The sequence below is a fragment of the Haliotis rubra genome, unplaced genomic scaffold, assembly GCF_003918875.1.
Source record: "Haliotis rubra isolate DU_JTF1 unplaced genomic scaffold, ASM391887v1 Scf407, whole genome shotgun sequence".
NCBI lineage: Eukaryota > Metazoa > Mollusca > Gastropoda > Lepetellida > Haliotidae > Haliotis > Haliotis rubra.
Genome location: NW_025767088.1, coordinates 907,711 through 927,184, shown reverse-complemented (window position 1 = coordinate 927,184; position 19,474 = coordinate 907,711). Strand labels below are relative to the sequence as shown.

Here is a 19,474-nt window from a genome sequence, read left to right as displayed (position 1 = left end):
GTTTTGATTCATGATCTGGAACAGTCAAGACCTCTGCTTGCCATTTAAAGGTTGGATGTGTTACTCATGACATTTACACTTTTCTCAAGTGAAAATTCACAGTGTGAGTCAAACCAAGGATCACATATATTGTAATCCAGAGTTTTCCGGCTGACACATTTTGTTAGGTGATGAAAGACTGCGCCATCGGGGCAGTGATGAAGTACAGGTCACTGAGCCATCGGGGCAGGTGATGAAGTACAGGTCACTGAGCCATCAGGGCAGGCGATGAAGTACAGGTTCACTGAGCCATCGGGGCAGGTGATGAAGAACAGGATCACTGAACCATCGGGTCAGGTGATGAAGTACAGGGTCACTGAGCCACCGCGGCAGGTGATGAAGTACAGCAGGTCACTGAGCCACCACAGCAGGTGGTGAAGTACAGGTTCACTGAGCCATCGGGGGCAGGTGATGAAGTACAGGGTCACTGAGCCACCACAGCAGGTGATGAAGTACAGGTTCACTGAGCCACCGGGGCAGGTGATGAAGTAAAGGATTACTCAGCCATTGGTATAGATGATGAAGTACAGGTTCACTGAGCCATCGGGGCAGGTGATGAAGTAAAGGATTACTCAGACATTGGTATAGATGGTGAAGTACTGGTTCACTGAGTCACCAGGGCAGGTGATAAAGTACAGGGTCACTGAGGCGCCAGGGCAGGTGATGAAGTACAAGTCACTGAGACACCGGGGCAGGTGATGAAGTAAAGGTTTACTCAGACATTGGTATAGATGATGAAGTACAGGTTCAATGAGTCACCAGGGCAGGTGATGCAGTACAGGGTCACTGAGGCACCAGGGCAGGTGATGAAGTACAGGGTCACTGAGGCACAAGGGCAGGTGATGAAGTACAGGTTTACTGAGCCACCGTGGCAGGTGATGAAGTACAGGTTCACTGAGGCACCAGGGCAGGTGATGAAGTACAGGTCACTGAGACACCGGGGCAGGTGATGAAGTACAGGTTCACTCAGCCCATTGGTATAGATGATGAAGTACAGGTTCACTGAGCCACTGGGGCAGGTTTATTCAATAATTACATGAAACACGTGCTTTTCTGTCGTTATGCTTTTGCGCTCGTGAGATTTGTTGCTTGCTACTGTATGGGCTTATGACGATGTAATATTGAATGAACACATAATTACTTTTGATGGTGTTTCTTTGCCCCTGAGTTTATACTGGTGTTCGACGAGCACATTTTAAACAGGGGTATACGTTTATAATTGATGCAGCATATTTAATAATGCGTATATCAGTGCAAAAAGATGCCAGTTTATTAGTTAGTCCATGTCTAGAGGATTATATGTTATTTAATTATCCATGTTATACATGATGTGTTTACTCTCATTGCAGATCTCCATCATTTATGATCGACCGTGAATAAACAGTCATCTGTAAAAAGTATTGCCTACTTATTTATGATGGAGATCTGCCACCTCTGCAACTTGGTACATCAGAGATTCTAACCTACAGTTTCAAGACACAAACATGCCAGTCGTTGGATGCCCTATTCCGTCATGCGACTTCGTGACAGAAGACCTTGATTCTGTGGTGGTAGCAGCACTCTTAACAGCCCATGCAACAGTCCACACTACAGGACCTGCCATCTCTGCAAAAGTAGAAAAAGTGAAACGACCAAGCATATCATCTGCTGGAACAAGCGAAGATTGGTCATACTTTCAATCCAGATGGAAAGACTATGTCCAGGCTTACCAAGGTCACAGGGAAGGACCGCGTTGTACAGCTTCTTGAATGCTGTGACGAGACACTGCGCAGAGATCTCACACGTTCGGCTGGCGGATCCCTCACAGAAAAAAATCCGAGGAAGATGTCCTGAAGGCCATTAGACTCCTTGCTGTCAGAGAGGAGAACACCATGGTAGCTCGCGTTACCCTCCACAGCATGACTCAGGATCGAGATGAAACTGTTCGCTCCTTCGTGCCAGGCTAAGAGGTCAGGCTGGCGTCTGCAAATTCACCATTGCATGTCCAGGGTGCCATCAGGAGGTGAACTACACAGAGACAATCCTACGCGACGTACTCACCCGTGGACTAAATGACCCTGAAATCCAGTTAGATCTCCTTGGAGACAAGAACCAAGACATGAATCTCGAACAGGTGTTTCAATTTGTGGAAGCCAAGGAATCAGGCAAACGCCGGCATCTCGACTTCTGACTCCCAGTCTGTGGAAGCTGTTAGCAGTGGCTACCGAAGAAACAAGAACACAGCTGTTAATTCATCCAAGAATCTGGATACGTCCGAGTCATGCTTCTACTGTGGAAGAAAGGGGCATGGAAAAAGTGCATCCCTGAAAATCAGGAAAAAACACTGTCCTGCCTTCGGTCGCATGTGTTCATCCTGTAACCGCTACAATCACTTTGACACAGTGTGCCAGAGCAAAGTGAAACTGAGAGCTGAGAAGCCCCCACGGACGGTTGAGGAAAATGAAGGTGCGGTCTTTGACATGCTCTGCTCACTCACTGACATCAACTGGCGCCAAGGAAAGAAGACTCTTCACCTTGATCACCACCTATATGATCAGCTGGCGGACACATGGACTAAACAAGCCTCCCGGCCCCAGCCCTTCCTCAACCTATCGATGGCTGTCCATGCAGAAGACTATGACAGACTAGGCTTTGGCTCAATGTTATCCTCAAGACCAAGAAGAGCCTCTGTTGTCGTCATGGCAGACACAGGTTGTCAGAGCTGCCTTGCTGGCATTAAGGTCGCACACAAACTTGGACTGAAAACACAGAATCTCATTCCGTGACTCTCAAGATGCGCTGCCAATAACAGGGGTATCAATATCCTTGGTGCCCTCATCACACGGCTGTATGGCAGGAGCCCAACAGGGAAAACAATTGAAACAAGACAGGTGGTCTATATCACAGACAACTCTGACAAGTTCTTCCTCAGTCGTGAGGCTTGTATCTCACTGGGGATGATCACAGGAAATTTTCCCACAATTGGGGAAGTGCCCAGAAATGACAGCTTCAATGATGATTCTACACTGCTTATACTTCAGAGATAAATGATGTGAAATGTGACTGCCCAAAGCGTGGACCACCTCCTAAATTGCCAACCAAACTACCTTTCCCCGCAACAGAAGAGAACCGCGGTAAACTGGAAGAATACCTACTTGACCTCTATAAGTCCAGCACATTCAACATCTGCGAGCACCAACCTCTCCCCTCATGGATGGACTCTCCCATGAAACTGATGGTCGATCTGGACGCCCAGCCTGTTGCTCACCACACTCCTGTCCCTGTCCCACTTCACTGGCAGAAAGACGCCAAAGCCGGACTAGACCAGGATGTCAGACTAGGTGTGCTGGAGCCAGTGCCAATTGGAGAACCGGTTACATGGTGCCACAGAATGGTCGCCTGTCCAAAGAAGAATGGCAAGCCGCGACGCACTGTTGACTTTCAGGCTCTCAATGCCCATGCCATTAGAGAGACACATCACACACAATCCCTTCCACCAAGCCAGATCAGTGCCACAGAATAAGAAGAAATCTGTCTTCGATGCATGGAATGGTTACTACAGTGTCCCCATTCGAGATGAGGACAAACACCTTACCACATTTATCACCCCATGGGGCCGATATAGATATCGCGACTGCTCCACAAGGATATATCGCCCGAGATGGATACACAAGACGCTTTGACGAGATTGTGTCTGATGTGCCAAACAAAACCAAGTGTGTGGATGACGACTCCTGTGGGCTGATGACATTGAGAAATCCTTCTTCCAGGCATGTAATTGGCTTGACATCTGTGGAAGGAATGGCATTACTTTAAACCCTGAAAAGTTCACTTTGCACAAGACACCGTGGAGTTTGCAGGCTTTGAGATTACTCGCACTCAGTGTTCGACCTTGCTTGAAGTACCTACAGGCCATCATGGACTTTCCTACACCAAAGAACATAACGGACATGCTCTTGGTTTGGACTCGCCAATCAAGTGTCATAATGATTCAGCATGGCTGAGAGGATGCAGTCTTTTCACAACTTCTAAAGCCTGGAACACCATTTCGCTGGGATGACAATCTGGACCGCTTTGTTTCAAGAATCCAAGACCGCCATTGTCAATGAGATTGAGAAAGGTGTGCGCATCTTTGACGAAACAAACCCACCTGTCTTGCAACAGACTGGTCGAAACACGGAATTGGATTTTGGCTCTTCCAGAAGCACTGTCAATGCCCAAAGACCCTGCCATTTTGCTGTAGAGATGGATGGAAAATCACCCTGGTAGGAAGTCGCTTCACCCACGCCGCTGAATCCCGCTATGCACCGGTCGAGGGGAAGCACTAGCAGTGGTTGATGCCCTGGAGAAAGCAAGGTATTTTGTCCTTGGATGTAATGATTTGACCATTGCAGTTGACCACAAACCTCTACTAAAGATCTTTGGGGATCGATCACTTGAATGCATCTCGAATGCTCGACTACGTAACCTGAAGGAAAAGACCCTGCGGTACAAATTCCACATGGTTCACATCCCTGAGCCAAACACAGAGCTGCCGATGCTGTATCTCGTCACCCAACTGGTAACCCTGAGAGGATAGTTCTAGTGGATGATATTGCAGCCATGGACTGTACTGAACTTTCCCCTTCTCTGGATGTTTGTCATAACATCCTTGCCTCCATCAGATGCAGTGAAGAACCTGACTACAGTGTAGAGGATGCCACTCTCCAGTCTGCTGCATCTGCAATCAGCTCCTTGGAACCCATCACGTGGAACAAGGTGAAAGTTGCCACCACTAGCGATGTATCCATGGCCAAACTCGTTGATCTTATTGAAACTGGGATGCCAGAATCCCGCCTTGAACTTCCTACCGCACTACGTGAATATCATCAGTTCAGAGAGCATCTCCACACGGTAGACGGAGTTGTGCTATACAAGGACCGGATTGTGATCCCACCAGCGCTACGCGAAGATGCCCTTACTGCCCTCCATTCTGCACACCAAGGCGTCTCATCAATGATGTCCAGAGCTGAAGCATCTATCTTCTGGCCCGACTCACATTGGCCGCTACAACCCTCCGAACCAACTGTGCTCACTGCAATCGGATGGCTCCATCACAACCAACAGCCCCACCAACACCACTAGTATACCCATCTTACCCCTTCCAATGTCTATGCGCTGACTTCTTTCATTACAAGGGTGTCAACTATCTGGTGCTGGTCGACAGATACTCAACTGGCCAATAGTGGAGAGAACTGCTGAGGTGCACCTGGACTCATCAACTGCTTACGACGCACATTTGTCACATTTGGCATACCTGATGAACTTTCCTCTGATGGGGGACCCGAATTCACAGCCTCTGCAACCAGAGAGTTCCTTCACACATGGTCAGTACATCATCGACTATCTTCTGTCGCCTTCCCCCACAGCAACTGCAGGGCAGAAATTGGCGTGAAGACAGTCAAACGCATGATCACTGACAACACCGACCCCAAGGTGAACTTGACACGGATGCTTTCCAGCGGGCAATGCTTCAGTACAGGAACACCCCAGACAGAGACACAAAGTTATCTCCTGCTATGTGTGTTTTTGGCAGAGCCATCAAGGACTTCATCCCCATCCTACCCGGTCGGTACAAACCTCATGAGACATGGAGCGATACACTATTACTGAGGGAGGAGGCACTCAGAAACCGACATATGAAGATGGCAGAACGTCTCACTCAGCACACCAAACAGCTCCCACCTCTCGCAGTTGGTGACTTTGTCAGAATCCAGAACCAGATAGGGCCTCACCCTCTCAAATGGGACAAAACAGGATGTGTGGTCGAAGTTCGTCAATTCGACCAGTATGTTGTACGGGTAGACGGATCAGGTAGAGTGACCCTACGCAATCGGAAGTTCCTCAGGAAGTACATCCCTGCTTTCCAACCTCCATCTAGACGCTCAATCGCTGATGACTTGCCAAGGCCACAAACTTCTACCCTTGACAATACCACCACCCCTATACTATGTCCACATCCGGCTCAGTCAACATCAGAACACTTGACCACACCTACAACAGTCTCTACTGGTGACGAACAACGACTCCGCATCAACAGCCAGTGCCGTCCAGACCAGCTGCTACGCCTGATGTCTCACAATCCACACCACCCTCACCTGATAGATCCCGTCCACTCTGTCCTGTGATCAGAGAACCCACTGTTCTGACAGAGTCACCAAGCATCGATCCTTCATCGACCCTAACAGTAGACACAAGTGTGATCCACCCACGACGTTCTACCCGCACCAAGAAAAAGCCAAACTGGCTGTCTGATTACGTGCATGTTATTGAGTCAGAATAGTCTACCAAGTGAAAGCCCTGAATGCTTTATTGTCAGTTTCTCTTTATTCCAGTTTGTTCCAAATGTTTAGACTTTTCCCAATCACTTAAGGACAATTCAAGACATTATGCTTTATTTAACTCAAACCCGAGTTCTAGTCAGAACTGTTTTTTCAGTCCTTGCCACATCTTTGTCAAGATCCGACAATGACCTGGGAGGGATAGAGGATTATATGTTATTTAATTATCCATGTTATACATGATGTGTTTACTCTCATTGCAGATCTCCATCATTTATGATCTGACCGACTCGAATAAACAGTCATCTGTAAAAGTATTTACCATTGTCAAACAGGAATTTATTTCATGAGTGCCACATTTCGATACAGATTCTTGTACCATTGTCAAACAGGAATTTATTTCACGAGTGCCAAATTTCGATACAGATTCTTGTACCATTGTCAAACAGGAATTCATTTCACGAGTGCCACGTTTCGATTCAGATTCTTGTACCATTGTCAAACAGGAATTTATTTCACGAGTGCCACGTTTCGATACAGATTCTTGTACCATTGTCAAACAGGAATTTATTTCATGAGTGCCACATTTCCGTACAGATTCTTGTACCATTGCCAAACAGGAATTTATTTCACGAGTGCCACGTTTCGATTCAGATTCTTGTACCATTGTCAAACAGGAATTTATTTCACGAGTGCCACGTTTCGATACAGATTCTTGTACCATTGTCAAACAGGAATTTATTTCATGAGTGCCACATTTCCGTACAGATTCTTGTACCATTGCCAAACAGGAATTTATTTCATGAGTGCCACATTTCGATACAGATTCTTGTACCATTGTCAAACAGGAATTTATGTCATGAGTACAACATTTCGATACATATTCTTGTACCATTGTCAAACAGGAATTTATTTTTGATGAGTGCCACATTTCCATACAGATTCTTGTACCATTGTCAAACACGAATTTATTTCATGAGTGCCACATTTCGATACAGATTCTTGTATCATTGTCAAAGAGGAATTTATTTCACGAGTGCCACATTTCGATACAGATTCTTGTACCATTGTCAAACAGGAATTTATTTCACGAGTGCCACATTTCGATACAGATTCTTGTACTATTGTCAAACAGGAATATATTTCACGAGTGCCACATTTCGATAGAGATTCTTGTATCATTTTCAAACAGGAATTTGTTTCATGAGTGCCACATTTCGATACAGATTCTTGTACCATTGTCAAACAGGAATGTATTTCACGAGTGCCACGTTTCGATACAGATTCTTGTACCATTGTCAAACAGGAATTTATTTCACGAGTGCCACGTTTCGATACAGATTCTTGTACCATTGTCAAACAGGAATCTATTTCACGAGTGCCACGTTTCGATACAGATTCTTGTTCCATTGTCAAACAGGAATTTTTTTCACGAGTGCCACATTTCGATACAGATTCTTGTACCATTGTCAAACAGGAATCTATTTCACGAGTGCCACGTTTCGATTCAGATTCTTGTACCATTGTCAAACAGGAATTTATTTCACGAGTGCCACATTTCGATACAGATTCTTGTACCATTGTCAAGCAGGAATTTATTTCACGAGTGCCACATTTCGATACAGATTCCTGTACCATTGCCAAACAGGAATTTATTTCACGAGTGCCACATTTCGATACAGATTCTTGTATCATTGTCAAACAGGAATCTATTTCACGAGTGCCACGTTTCGATTCAGATTCTTGTACCATTGTCAAACAGGAATTATTTCACGAGTGCCACATTTCGATACAGATTCTTGTACCATTGTCAAGCAGGAATTTATTTCACGAGTGCCACATTTCGATACAGATTCCTGTACCATTGCCAAACAGGAATTTATTTCACGAGTGCCATATTTCGATACAGGTTCTTGTACCATTGTCAAACAGGAATTTATTTCACGAGTGCCACGTTTCGATACAGATTCTTGTACCATTGTCAAGCAGACATTAAGTCACACCCTCGAAATAGAAGAAGCTGTTATCCATATTGTCAGTATTGTACCGGTGCATAATGTTTAAGGAGAGAATTTGTGGTATCGACTTCTTTTATATAAGGAACACAATGTTTCAGGGTATTATCTTTCTACTTTATCACTTCTAAATGCCATTTGAAGGTTCCACCATCCTCTGAGAATTACAGGGGCGGCTGGGTAGCCGAGTGGTTAAAGCGTTCACTCGTCACTCCAAAACCCATGTTCGATTCCCCACATGGGTAGTGTGTGTGAAACCCATGGTTCTGGTGTCGTCGTAACCTCATTCCCACTTAGAATTACAACCCGCGCAGATCCAGGTTAGAAGTCGACTTCAGCAGCCCAATGCTTGTCGTAAGAGTCAACTAACAGGATTGGTCACGTTCGCTGATGTGCTTGACACAAGTCACCGTATCCCAGTTGCATAGATCTATGCTCATGGTGGTGATCACTGGAATGTCTGTTCCAGAGTTGATCATTTAAAGACTTCAGCCATATAACTATTACTGAGTATGGTGTTAAACAACAAACATCTTAGAATTACAACTGATAGATGCAGAACAAAACAATATATTGTGGAGTCATTGCATGTCACACTGGTCCTGCAAATTGAAATGAACCCCAACTTGGTTTGGTCATATTTATTGTCTTTTTATAAAAATATTTATTTACACAAGAGTACAAATGCAAGCCCATATAAGGGTATGTGACTAGCAGACTGTTGGCTGAGGATGCTCATGATACACAGCTGTCTACACATCAGAATTATACATGTGTAATATACATGCACCAGGAAATATACACAGTAACACACAGCCAGACAGGAAGTATACCTGTCATAACACATTACCAGCTGATATACATGTACAATGGAATCAATGTGCAACAATGTTCTTTAATGAGGATATTTCTTTTGGCACATTTCTTTTTTTATTTAGTAACATTACCCAAGGGAAATTTGACTCATAATATAATGAGTAGCAATCTATGCAATACAGTTCACTCCGTAGTAATTATCAGTAGTTATTTATTGTCAATACATTGAACATGCCATATTTAGTGGTTGTACATGTAGCAGTAAAATGCTCAAGATTAGATCATTTTGGCGCTGTAAAGAAAGTAACTCTGTGTCAGCACTTAAATCTAAGTAAGGCACATCACAGCACTGCTTAAACCTGTACCATGGCTTCTTAAAAACAAATTATAAACAGGTAGATATACATCTTGACATTTCTGTTGATGTACTGTCATGTACAGTTTCAAATATATCAAAAATAGATATAGGTCATGCTGTTCTGTTCGAGGACAGGTAGTATAACCAGGAAACAGTTCCAACAGTTCAAAACAAACCCGAAGCTTCCAATCTTTTAATCCATAAATGTTGACAGTTTGTTTACAGCAAAGTTTGCAATGTACCAGGAATTGTTTGTACAGAGTGTGGTAAAAACATAGGGTGGGGCCATGAACGCATAAGGAAAAACATTGATTAGACCTTGCATATTGGAAGCGGTAGAAACTCATTTCGTTTTACGGTGTACAAAGGGAGATAACTCAGCGGTAAAATAAATGAACACCCACAAAAGACAGAGAGAGGGAGACAACTCTTAATTGACTAGAGCCCTTGTTGACGTACTACAATTATTATCAATTTAATGTAATAAAACACATGCTATAGGTACAATTTCAAATATATCAAAAATAAACAATGGTCATGCAAGGTATAAAGGTATGATTATTTGGTTTATAACCCAAATAAAGAATAATTTAATCCATAATTATACACATGCATTATTAGTTAAGTGTGTTTTGGTATAAAATATATTGTGTCACCATTGCATCTAGTTTTGTGACACTAATGACTAGAGAGCATTACCGTAAGTAAAATATGATTAAAGTATGGTCCACATAAATACTGTTGATAACTAATGACAAGATATTTTATCAGTTCCTGAATAACAAATTTGTGCTATCACCAGAAAGAAGACTTCATGAACTATCATGTCTGAGACTATCCATTATCATGTCTGAGACTAGCCTAGTGGTTAATGCGTTTACTTGTCACGCCGAAGATTTAGGTTGGATTCCCCACATGGGCACAATGTGTGAAGCCTATTTGTGGTGTCCCCCACCGTGATATTGCTGGAATAGTGCTAAAAGCCGCGTAAAACAACACTCACTCACTCACTGAGACTATCCAACGACAGATGGTTCTCTAAAAACAAACTGTTTTTTATGTTAACAATCCATTTCCAATACGATATATCATAAACTGGTGTAGGTTGATAAAACAAGCATTATTGATTGACTTCAACAATCCTATCTATTGACTAGGGAGAATTAAGTGAAATATGTCTACAGCATTGTCTGAACACCTGGTTGTCCTTTTCTCTGCACTCCTCCCTCGTACCAAATAGTGAATTGCGTCAATATTTTAATGAGTGTTTGTTCTATAACTTTTAAAAAAAAATTTGAGGTAAATTCTGCAAAAACATCACAGAGTTGGTCTGATGTTTTGACTATGATCAGCGTTTCACTGAGCATTTTATGTTTATTAGTTAATCAAAAACATTTTATACTGGGATGTTAACACAATTCAGGGCCAACCTGTTCTACTTAAAACAATGACTGTAGAGTTAGTTCTGTTTACTCCCACGGCCCCCACACTCCTCCATGTAGTTTGGGGTCACACTTGGGGTCAGGATCAGGGTACCTGGGGGGTACTGCTGTTTTCTGGTAGTACTCTAGTCGGTCCAGAAGCTTCTTAACAATGTCTGGTTGTGATGCTGACAAGTCATTGTGTTCATTTGGGTCCTTTGCGATGTCAAACAACCAAAGATTCTTCGCCTGATCATCCTTGTCCACAACCGCCTCCTTACTGAGATGTGGCGGCGGAATCCAGCTGCCGTTTCCTGAGGGTGGAGGAGACGGTGTGAGCAAAGACATGGAAGTTGTCTTAAAACTTGCAGTGAAACAAGGACTTCTGTTTAAAAGGTCCTTTATTCGATCTACGAGCATGGTAGCCATTACACAGGAGCCAAGGGAGATCACTCTACTGGCATAATTTACATTGATGCTACTTGTTAAGAGTATAAATGCTTATAGTGAACCTTTGTTAGTTATTATCTTAAGTACAGGAACATTTCATCCCAGAAGTCATACATAAACTTTTATTTCATCAGTTTTTAAAGCGCTGGAACTGTCTTCCTGAGGTAAGGGAGGTAACTGTCTACAAACGTCCACCCTTGTCAAACTAGCCTGGAATTTCACACCTCAATCATAGCCCAACCAGTGGCTATTATAACTTATATCCCTCTTGGCCAATCAGATTCCTTTATTCATATTAATAACCAAAGTAAATAAAATGGTGGCACTGCCCAAAACAGTATGTTCATTAATCAAGATTGTAATAAAACGTGTCCTACTCACAAAGAGCATTAACTTACTACAGCACCCTTTGTCAGTACCCCTTTGTCAAGTCTCAAACAAAACAAGTACTAAAATCTGTACTTTACTGAGAAACTGTAATACCAAATAAAACAAATGTTACAGTATTAATTGAGTGAGTTTAGTTTCACGCCGCTTTTAGCAGTATTCCAGTAATATCACAGCAGGAGACAGTAGAAATGGGCTTCACACATTGTGATTATGTGGGGAATCGAACCTGGATCTTTGGCGTGATGAGCAAACACCTTAACCACTAAGCTACCCTACAGTATTAAGCAGTGAGAGTCCACAAACCTGGATCTCCTGTGATGAGCTTCCAGTCCCCGACTCGTATAGCGGCTCTGATCCGCGTGTCGAAGGTGTTGTTAAAAAGCTTAGCTCCCTTGGGATGTTTCAAGATGTCAATGTTGTGTAGGAGCTCCTTCCTCGGACTGGCTCCACCTTCACTGGAACAATGGCAAATTGATGTAAGACTTTCCCTTGTTGTGTAAGCAAGTAAACATTGCTGTCATTGTGACATATACTACTGAAGAGACCTCCTTTTTCCAAGCATATAAATTGTAAGCAAAAGGTTTCAAATTCATACTTCCTAGGTGGGAAATTTACCCTAACATGTCTACATTCAACACAGAAATGTAAATCATTTGAACAAGTTATATTTGATACCACCATCAAACAACACACAAACACACAGCACGTCTCAACATTCAAACAGCCATAGGTCCCTTGCTTGAATGACAATATTAAAATTAAGAAATATTTTATCTTCAAAACAAATCCAAATGGAGCCCAGAACAATCCGTATTTTCAGGAGCTGTGAGGCAATTTGGACTTGCCATTTGATCCTAGCCTTGAGCTGGTCTTGTATTAAATTTATTCTCAAGGGTTTTGGAGAGAGACTAGCTCAACGCTATATTTTCACTGATATTGTTGTTGATGATGATGATGATGATTTGGATATTTTGCATGGGCTTCCCTACAGTATGCATACTGCGCATAATTTTCAAACTCTACATATATACTAGCATACCTGATGGTCTTCCATTGGTCAAATCCATCCAGAGGCTTTGTTCCATTGGTGTTCCCGCCAGCCACACCCACCAATGTTGGAAACCAATCAGAGACATGGATCAGTTGATTATTGACAGTTCCTTTGTTCTTCAGCATATCACCATACACAAAGCCCACACCATGGAATCCCCCTTCCCATAACGACCCCTTCCACCCCCTCAGTGGCCAGTTGTTTCCCCCCAGCGTAGATCGTACCGCCATTGTCTGAAACACAAGTACTTTGTCAGGACAGTCATGAATAATTAGTAGACTCGCATAATTCTACCACATCCTCAAATACAAAACTTCTAGTTTTCAAGCTTAAAGAAACCCACAAAAAACCTATGCTTGTCATAAAACTAACGTGATGATCGAGGTGTGTTGGGGGAAAGGGGGTTTAGGCTCTCTAACTTCGTTGTCACATGTCATTGTATCCCATTGTATGAGATCGATGCTCATAGTTTTGATCACTAGATTGTCTGGTTCTAGATTGTTCTGACTCGATTATTTACAGACCGCTACCATACAGCTGGAATATTGTGGAGGGCAGCATTAAACAACAGTCCTGACGTAAATTACAGTAGAAATTTCTAAGTTTGAATATGAAATTCCAACTACCTCAGAATTTACCAAAAAGAAAGAAAATCAAATTATGAACAATGCCAATGTTTTTACCAATTTGCATGCTGAAGACACTTTGTTTGGGTTCTATGTAAATCCATGATATTTCACTGAAAACCTGCATTCACACCAGTTGTCCATAATACACTTAAACATGCACTGCCCTACATGAGGCACCTGCCACTCTCCCATGTAGATGTTGTACGACGTAGCACAGTTGTAATACAGATATGTACATGCAGTCAGTGTATCATTTACACGTTACCAAGTATCTGAACTGGGGCGCTGGGGTAGCCTAATGGTTAAAGCGCTGACTCGCCACGCCGATGACCCGGGTTCGAATCCCCACATAGGTACAATGTGTGAAGCCCATTTCTGGTGTCCACCGCCGTGATGTTGCTGGAATATTGCTAAAAGCAGCGTAAAACCAAACTCAGTCAGTCAGTCTGAACTGTAAAATTCCTGAAATTCATATAATTTATTGGTTAATTTCTACAGAGACCATCCATCATTTATTAACTAAGGTGTGACAGTCATCACTGTCTGTGATTCAACTCTAATAAAATATTACTTACCTGTGGAAAAGACAATGAGAGTATTCTCAAGCTGGCCAGTAGCACTGAGAGCTGCAGTGATGTTTCCGATCCCCTCGTCCATACATGCAGTCATCCCTTGAAGTTGAAAACATGTAAACGATAAACATCCGGGCCCCATTGCACAATGTGATCGTAATAGCTATGATGATCATAAGTCGATGCTGAGGTATGTGTGTTATAATCACTTTAGCTCCAAGATCGTTTCGTGGAACTGGGCCCTGTATGGTTGTTTTTGTCGACAGCCTGACCATGTGAATAAGAACACAACTGATTTATCAACACCTCACATTGTTGGTGAGTGAGTGAGTTTAGTTTTACGCCGCACTCAGCAATATTCCAGCTATATGGCGGCGGTCTGTAAATAATCGAGTCTGGACCAGACAGTCCAGTGATCAACAGCATGAGCCTAGATCTACGCAATTGGGATGCACGTGCACAACGCAATCGCCCCATACACGTGCATGGGGTGTCGTTCTTGATTTTGACGGTTTTCAAAAAGGTTGATAAATCACTGTAAACCATTAATTTTGACAATCATCTTGCATCACACAGTTGTTAGTGTTTGTTCCTAGCCATTTTATTGTTTGAAAACGACAATCGTACACATGCAAATTTCGCGTCATACATCAATGATCTTTCAAGAGCGATTACTGTACAAACAACTATGGGCATAAGGAAGTGCAAGTGGTGATGCACCTTCAAACATTCAATATTATCATATGAAGATTGGCTGACTAAATTATAAATGAAGTTTCACTAAAAAAAATTAATAAGAGGTAAGTTTGTCCGAAAAACAATGCTTACCTAGGGCAACAGCAAAATTTTCAATATTTTGTCAGATCAACTCTTTTCCTAATGGTGAAGCATACTGCCGATCAAGGAAAGTTAGAAAATGACAAGTCATGATATAGCAGACATATTGGTAAAAACAGATTAGAACCCAAGTCACTCTGTGTGAGGAGAAAGAGGCCATACACTGGACTACCTACTGAATATGTCAGGTTTAACAGTGACCATATTACCGGCAAAACTGCGCCTGTTCAAGTCTTTGATGTGGCTGTACGGATTCAAATATTTCCCTGGGACCTGCAGAGGTGAGTGCGTAGACTGATAGGCGAGGTACAGGAAAAATGGCTGCAAACAAGAAACAAAAACATGATGAGCCTACAAGAAAATTACCACTATCATAGTAGTGGGTGAGTTCAAATTTAACATCACCTGAGCTATAAGCCTATTTCAGCTATATAGCAACAAGACCAAGTTAACACATGTACACAAGTATATTATATACACAAAGTCACACACTAAAAAAAAATAATTTAAAACATGTGCTATAACAATATCATTTATGTTTTTGGTTGTTGTACCACATTTGATGGCCATCCTCTAAACAGTCTCCAAGGATGACACTTCTATGCCACATCGCACACATGTCCTTGGTGATTTCTCACGTCAAGAGATGGAAGCAACTCAACCTTGGACCACCAGGAGTCCAGATCCTAAATCCCATGTTTGGGACATTATGAGATACAAAATATTGATGTATTAGAACAAGCCCTCCATGAAGAATAGAACACAATACCACAACGTTAAATTCAACATCTGATACAATCAGTCAGGAGGGTCAGGGATGTTATTACTTATTTGATTTTTTGAGGATTGTATATCCAAATCTTGAAAATGAGCGCACTTGTTAACTTCATACGACATTGCACTACAAAATGAGTCAATCCTTTTCCATATTTCCTTCTCTCAATAAGCTACAGTTTTTCATGCTTTTTTAATTAAGATTTGCCATTCAATTATTCTCTGAAAGTCAATATATCCAGACAGTAAGTTAAACTGAGGTTTGGATAAATTCCTTTGCTGTGGTTAATGGTAACATATTGATACTATGAAGAATATGGGATGCTGCAATACTTTGTTCCATGTGTATATGCCTTTCAACACAAGTAATATACGTCAATATACCACACAGACATTATTGCATTATTTTCAAAATGAGGTCATGTGCATAGAGCTCAGGTCACAAATCAGCTGAAGTTAAGCAACGCTGAGCACGGAGAGTCCTTGGATGGGTGACCGTGTTTGGCAGCTCGACTCCTGGGAGTTCTAGGACTTCAGTCTTACCCCACAACGAAACGCATGTGATACATGTGGTCTCACCTTAGGTACCCAGCACAAAATGGGTACCTAGTATGATAATATGGTAGTTTGAATTTGAACCTCGAGCACCTGACAGGCGACCGGTTGTGTTCTGCACATGGAGTGTTCTGTACTCGTTAACCAGGTGTAATATGTCAGCGCTTTGAGCATGCAATGTGCATGGATAAATGCACAATATAGATTGACTATTATCATTATTATGTTGACATGAAACATTCTCGATGGAACTTGCACCTACTTTGGACTCATCGTGATCCCTGATCACACTGATAGCCCTCTCCGTAAACAGATACGTTGAATAGTGGCCGGTCTCATTGAAAACTGGGTTTGTATTGTTACGTAAGTCAAGGCCACAAAACATGTATCTGGAATCGTGGTTGTCGCAACGTTTGTGTGTGAAGTAGTCCTCGCTGCCTGTCAGGTAGCCTGTAATTTAAAAAGCTGTGTTAGAATGGGTCTTCAGCAAACCTTGCTTGTCATAGCCGGTGACAAATAGGATTGGGTGGTTGACTTGGTTAACAGGCCATCACATTCATATTGTGTTGATGCTCATGATGTCAATCACAGGGTTGTCTGGTCCACACACGACTATTTCCACACTGACACGATACAGCTGGATATATTGCTGATTGCCACAAACAAATAACAAACAAAACAAAACAAACAGTTGACATCTTTCCTTACCATAGTATGAATCAAATCCCCGATTGGTAGGCAGGTAGTCATCCTTGTAGAAACCCAGATGCCATTTGCCGACAGCGTGGGTGGAGTAGCCGGCCTGTTTGATCTTGTCTGCTACTGTGGGGCTGTCCAGAGGAAGGCCATTGGGCTGAGAGCCCCAGATGATGCCGTGTTGTAAACCAGTGTGAATCTGAAAACAGACAAAACAGATGACCAGGCTCACTAACACGACTGCATATCCCAGTTGTGTAGATCAATGTTCATGACGTTGATCACTGGATTGTCTGGTCCAGGCTTTATTAGTTACAGAACACCTTAATATAGCTTAATTATTGCTCGGTGCATGCGGTGTTAAATAAGAAATAAACATCACAGTGTTTTACCAACAAAATATAGAGAAACTATACACCTGAAATAGGATCTGAACCCCAAATGATAATGTTATCAAAACAATCTTACTAGCCTGAAAATATTTGCTGAAACACTGCAACCTTAAGGTCCAAATCACAACCTTGATACCTTCATCAAACCAGGGCTACTCTACAACACGTTATATAATCTCCCTGGTCAAACACATCAAGTACCAATCCTTGTTTGTTTCCTTTTCTCCTCTCCAGTATTTCATATGAACACAACAATCAAGAAATCATGCAGATTAAATCCACTGCACTCCCCGAAAGCGAGCTGTACAGCTAATTAATTTGAAACATGTACGTTTGTAACATCCAGCTAATAATTCTGTTCAGAAAATGAAAACAATCCATATGCAGACATTCGTGTCTGAACGTCTTCAGCCAGTCACTCAGTTCTGATTCAAACAAAAAGAAATACAAACTGTGATCATGAGGATAAATAGGTCTCACAGACCCTGAACCGCATTATTTTCTATTCTGCCAAGCTTCTGCAATGCTAAAGCCATAAATGAAGCAAGCAACAATTTTCCCTGAAAAGTTGTGCATAATTTATGTGTGTGTGTGTGTGTGTGTGTGTGTGTGTGTGAGGAGTGAGTGAGAGAGAGAGAGTGTGTGTGTGTGAGTGAGTGAGAGAGAGAGAGAGTGAGTGTGAGAGTGAGTGAGAGAGTGATGATGATTTTTATGGAGAAGCATGCACAATATGAATGACCCCTCTAAATTTTATGTACAAAGTAAGTGACACACCCTAACTGCATACAGAACTCAATTCCCGGCCCACCTAATTTATCAGCAAATGTTTTTTAATATTGTTATGTACAAAATTGCACACACACACGCACGCACGCACGCACGCACGCACGCACGCACGCACACCGTACATGTGTTCAAAATTATTGGTGACCCCCTATCTCCCCACTCCAGACATATTTCTGGGTTGTCGTCTGCACACTTTATAACCAGTAAGGGTATGACTGACTCTGACTCACCTGGTACCTCCCTGACATGAACTGGGACCGTGTCGGGGTACAGATAGGCTGGACATAGTAGTTTTCCAGCTTCACGCCAGCCGCGGCTAACTTGTCAAGATTTGGTGTTTTTTATCTCCGACTTGTGATACCCGATATCACGGAATCCGTAATTGTCAGCGAGGATGAAAATAATGTTCGGGCGACTTGACTTCGCTGACAAAACAGTGCAACATGCACATAATAACAAGAACTCTGCAAGATGCATGGCTGTCACGAAACTGTTCAAGATCCAGATGTGTCGAACGCCTACATTCAACGAGATCAGTCTTTCGATGCAGTTCACTTGTGATCATGTGACAATGTTGGATCATGTGACTTATACAAACTCCTCAACAGTGCGACTACAAATGTACTGAGTAATGAGTATGACAACCACGGGACTACCGTGAGCGTTGTGCGTTGCTTCATTGTGTTTTTGTTTGTTTGTTGTTTAATGCACTCAGCAATATTCCAGCTAATAGCCTATATGACAGCGGTCCGTCTGTCTAACGTCATAGTTAAGAGTGGGGACGGGTCGTCATGTCAAGAAATGGCAACCATGTTCTCTGAAACAAAGAGGTACAAATATACATGTTTGATATCACGTGCGCTTATTTGGTGGGGTGTCCTAAGTTTGGGCCATTTAGGCCATGAGTCAACCAGGTCTCCGAGAGCCAATCAGTTGTGTCATCTATGGCCAGTTTGGTTGCTGGGGGAAATCATTTCAGAATTCCCACTGGGAGAATTTTGATATCATGTAGAGATTGACTTGGTGTGGGTAAAATAACGCGCAGTTCTGACATCTCTGGTCAGGTGCTTCGAACAATGTAGTATTACTCTTCTCGTTTTGATTCATGATCTGGAACAGTCAAGCCCTCTGCTTGCCATTTAAAGGTTGGGTGTGCTACTCATGACATTTACACTTTTCTCAAGTGAAAATTCACAGTGTGAGTAAAACCAAGGATCACATATATTGTAATCCAGAGTTTTCCGGCTGATGCATCGTGTTAGGTGGTGAAAGACTGCGCCATCGGAGCAGGTGATAAAGTACAGGGTCACTGAGCCACTGCAGCAGGTGATGAAGTACAGGATCACTGAGCCACCGGGGCAGGTGATGAAGTACAGGTTCACTGAGCCACCGGG

The 19,474-nt window shown here is 42.6% G+C and overlaps 1 protein-coding gene and 1 pseudogene across 1 annotated transcript in view; both read right to left on the bottom strand.

The window, feature by feature from the left end:
• LOC124287866 (arylsulfatase B-like) overlaps window positions 1–19,474 on the bottom strand; it is a 108,714-nt gene that overhangs the window by 22,186 nt on the left and 67,054 nt on the right. The window lies entirely within an intron of this gene.
• On the bottom strand, window positions 10,859–18,573 carry LOC124287879 (annotated as a pseudogene).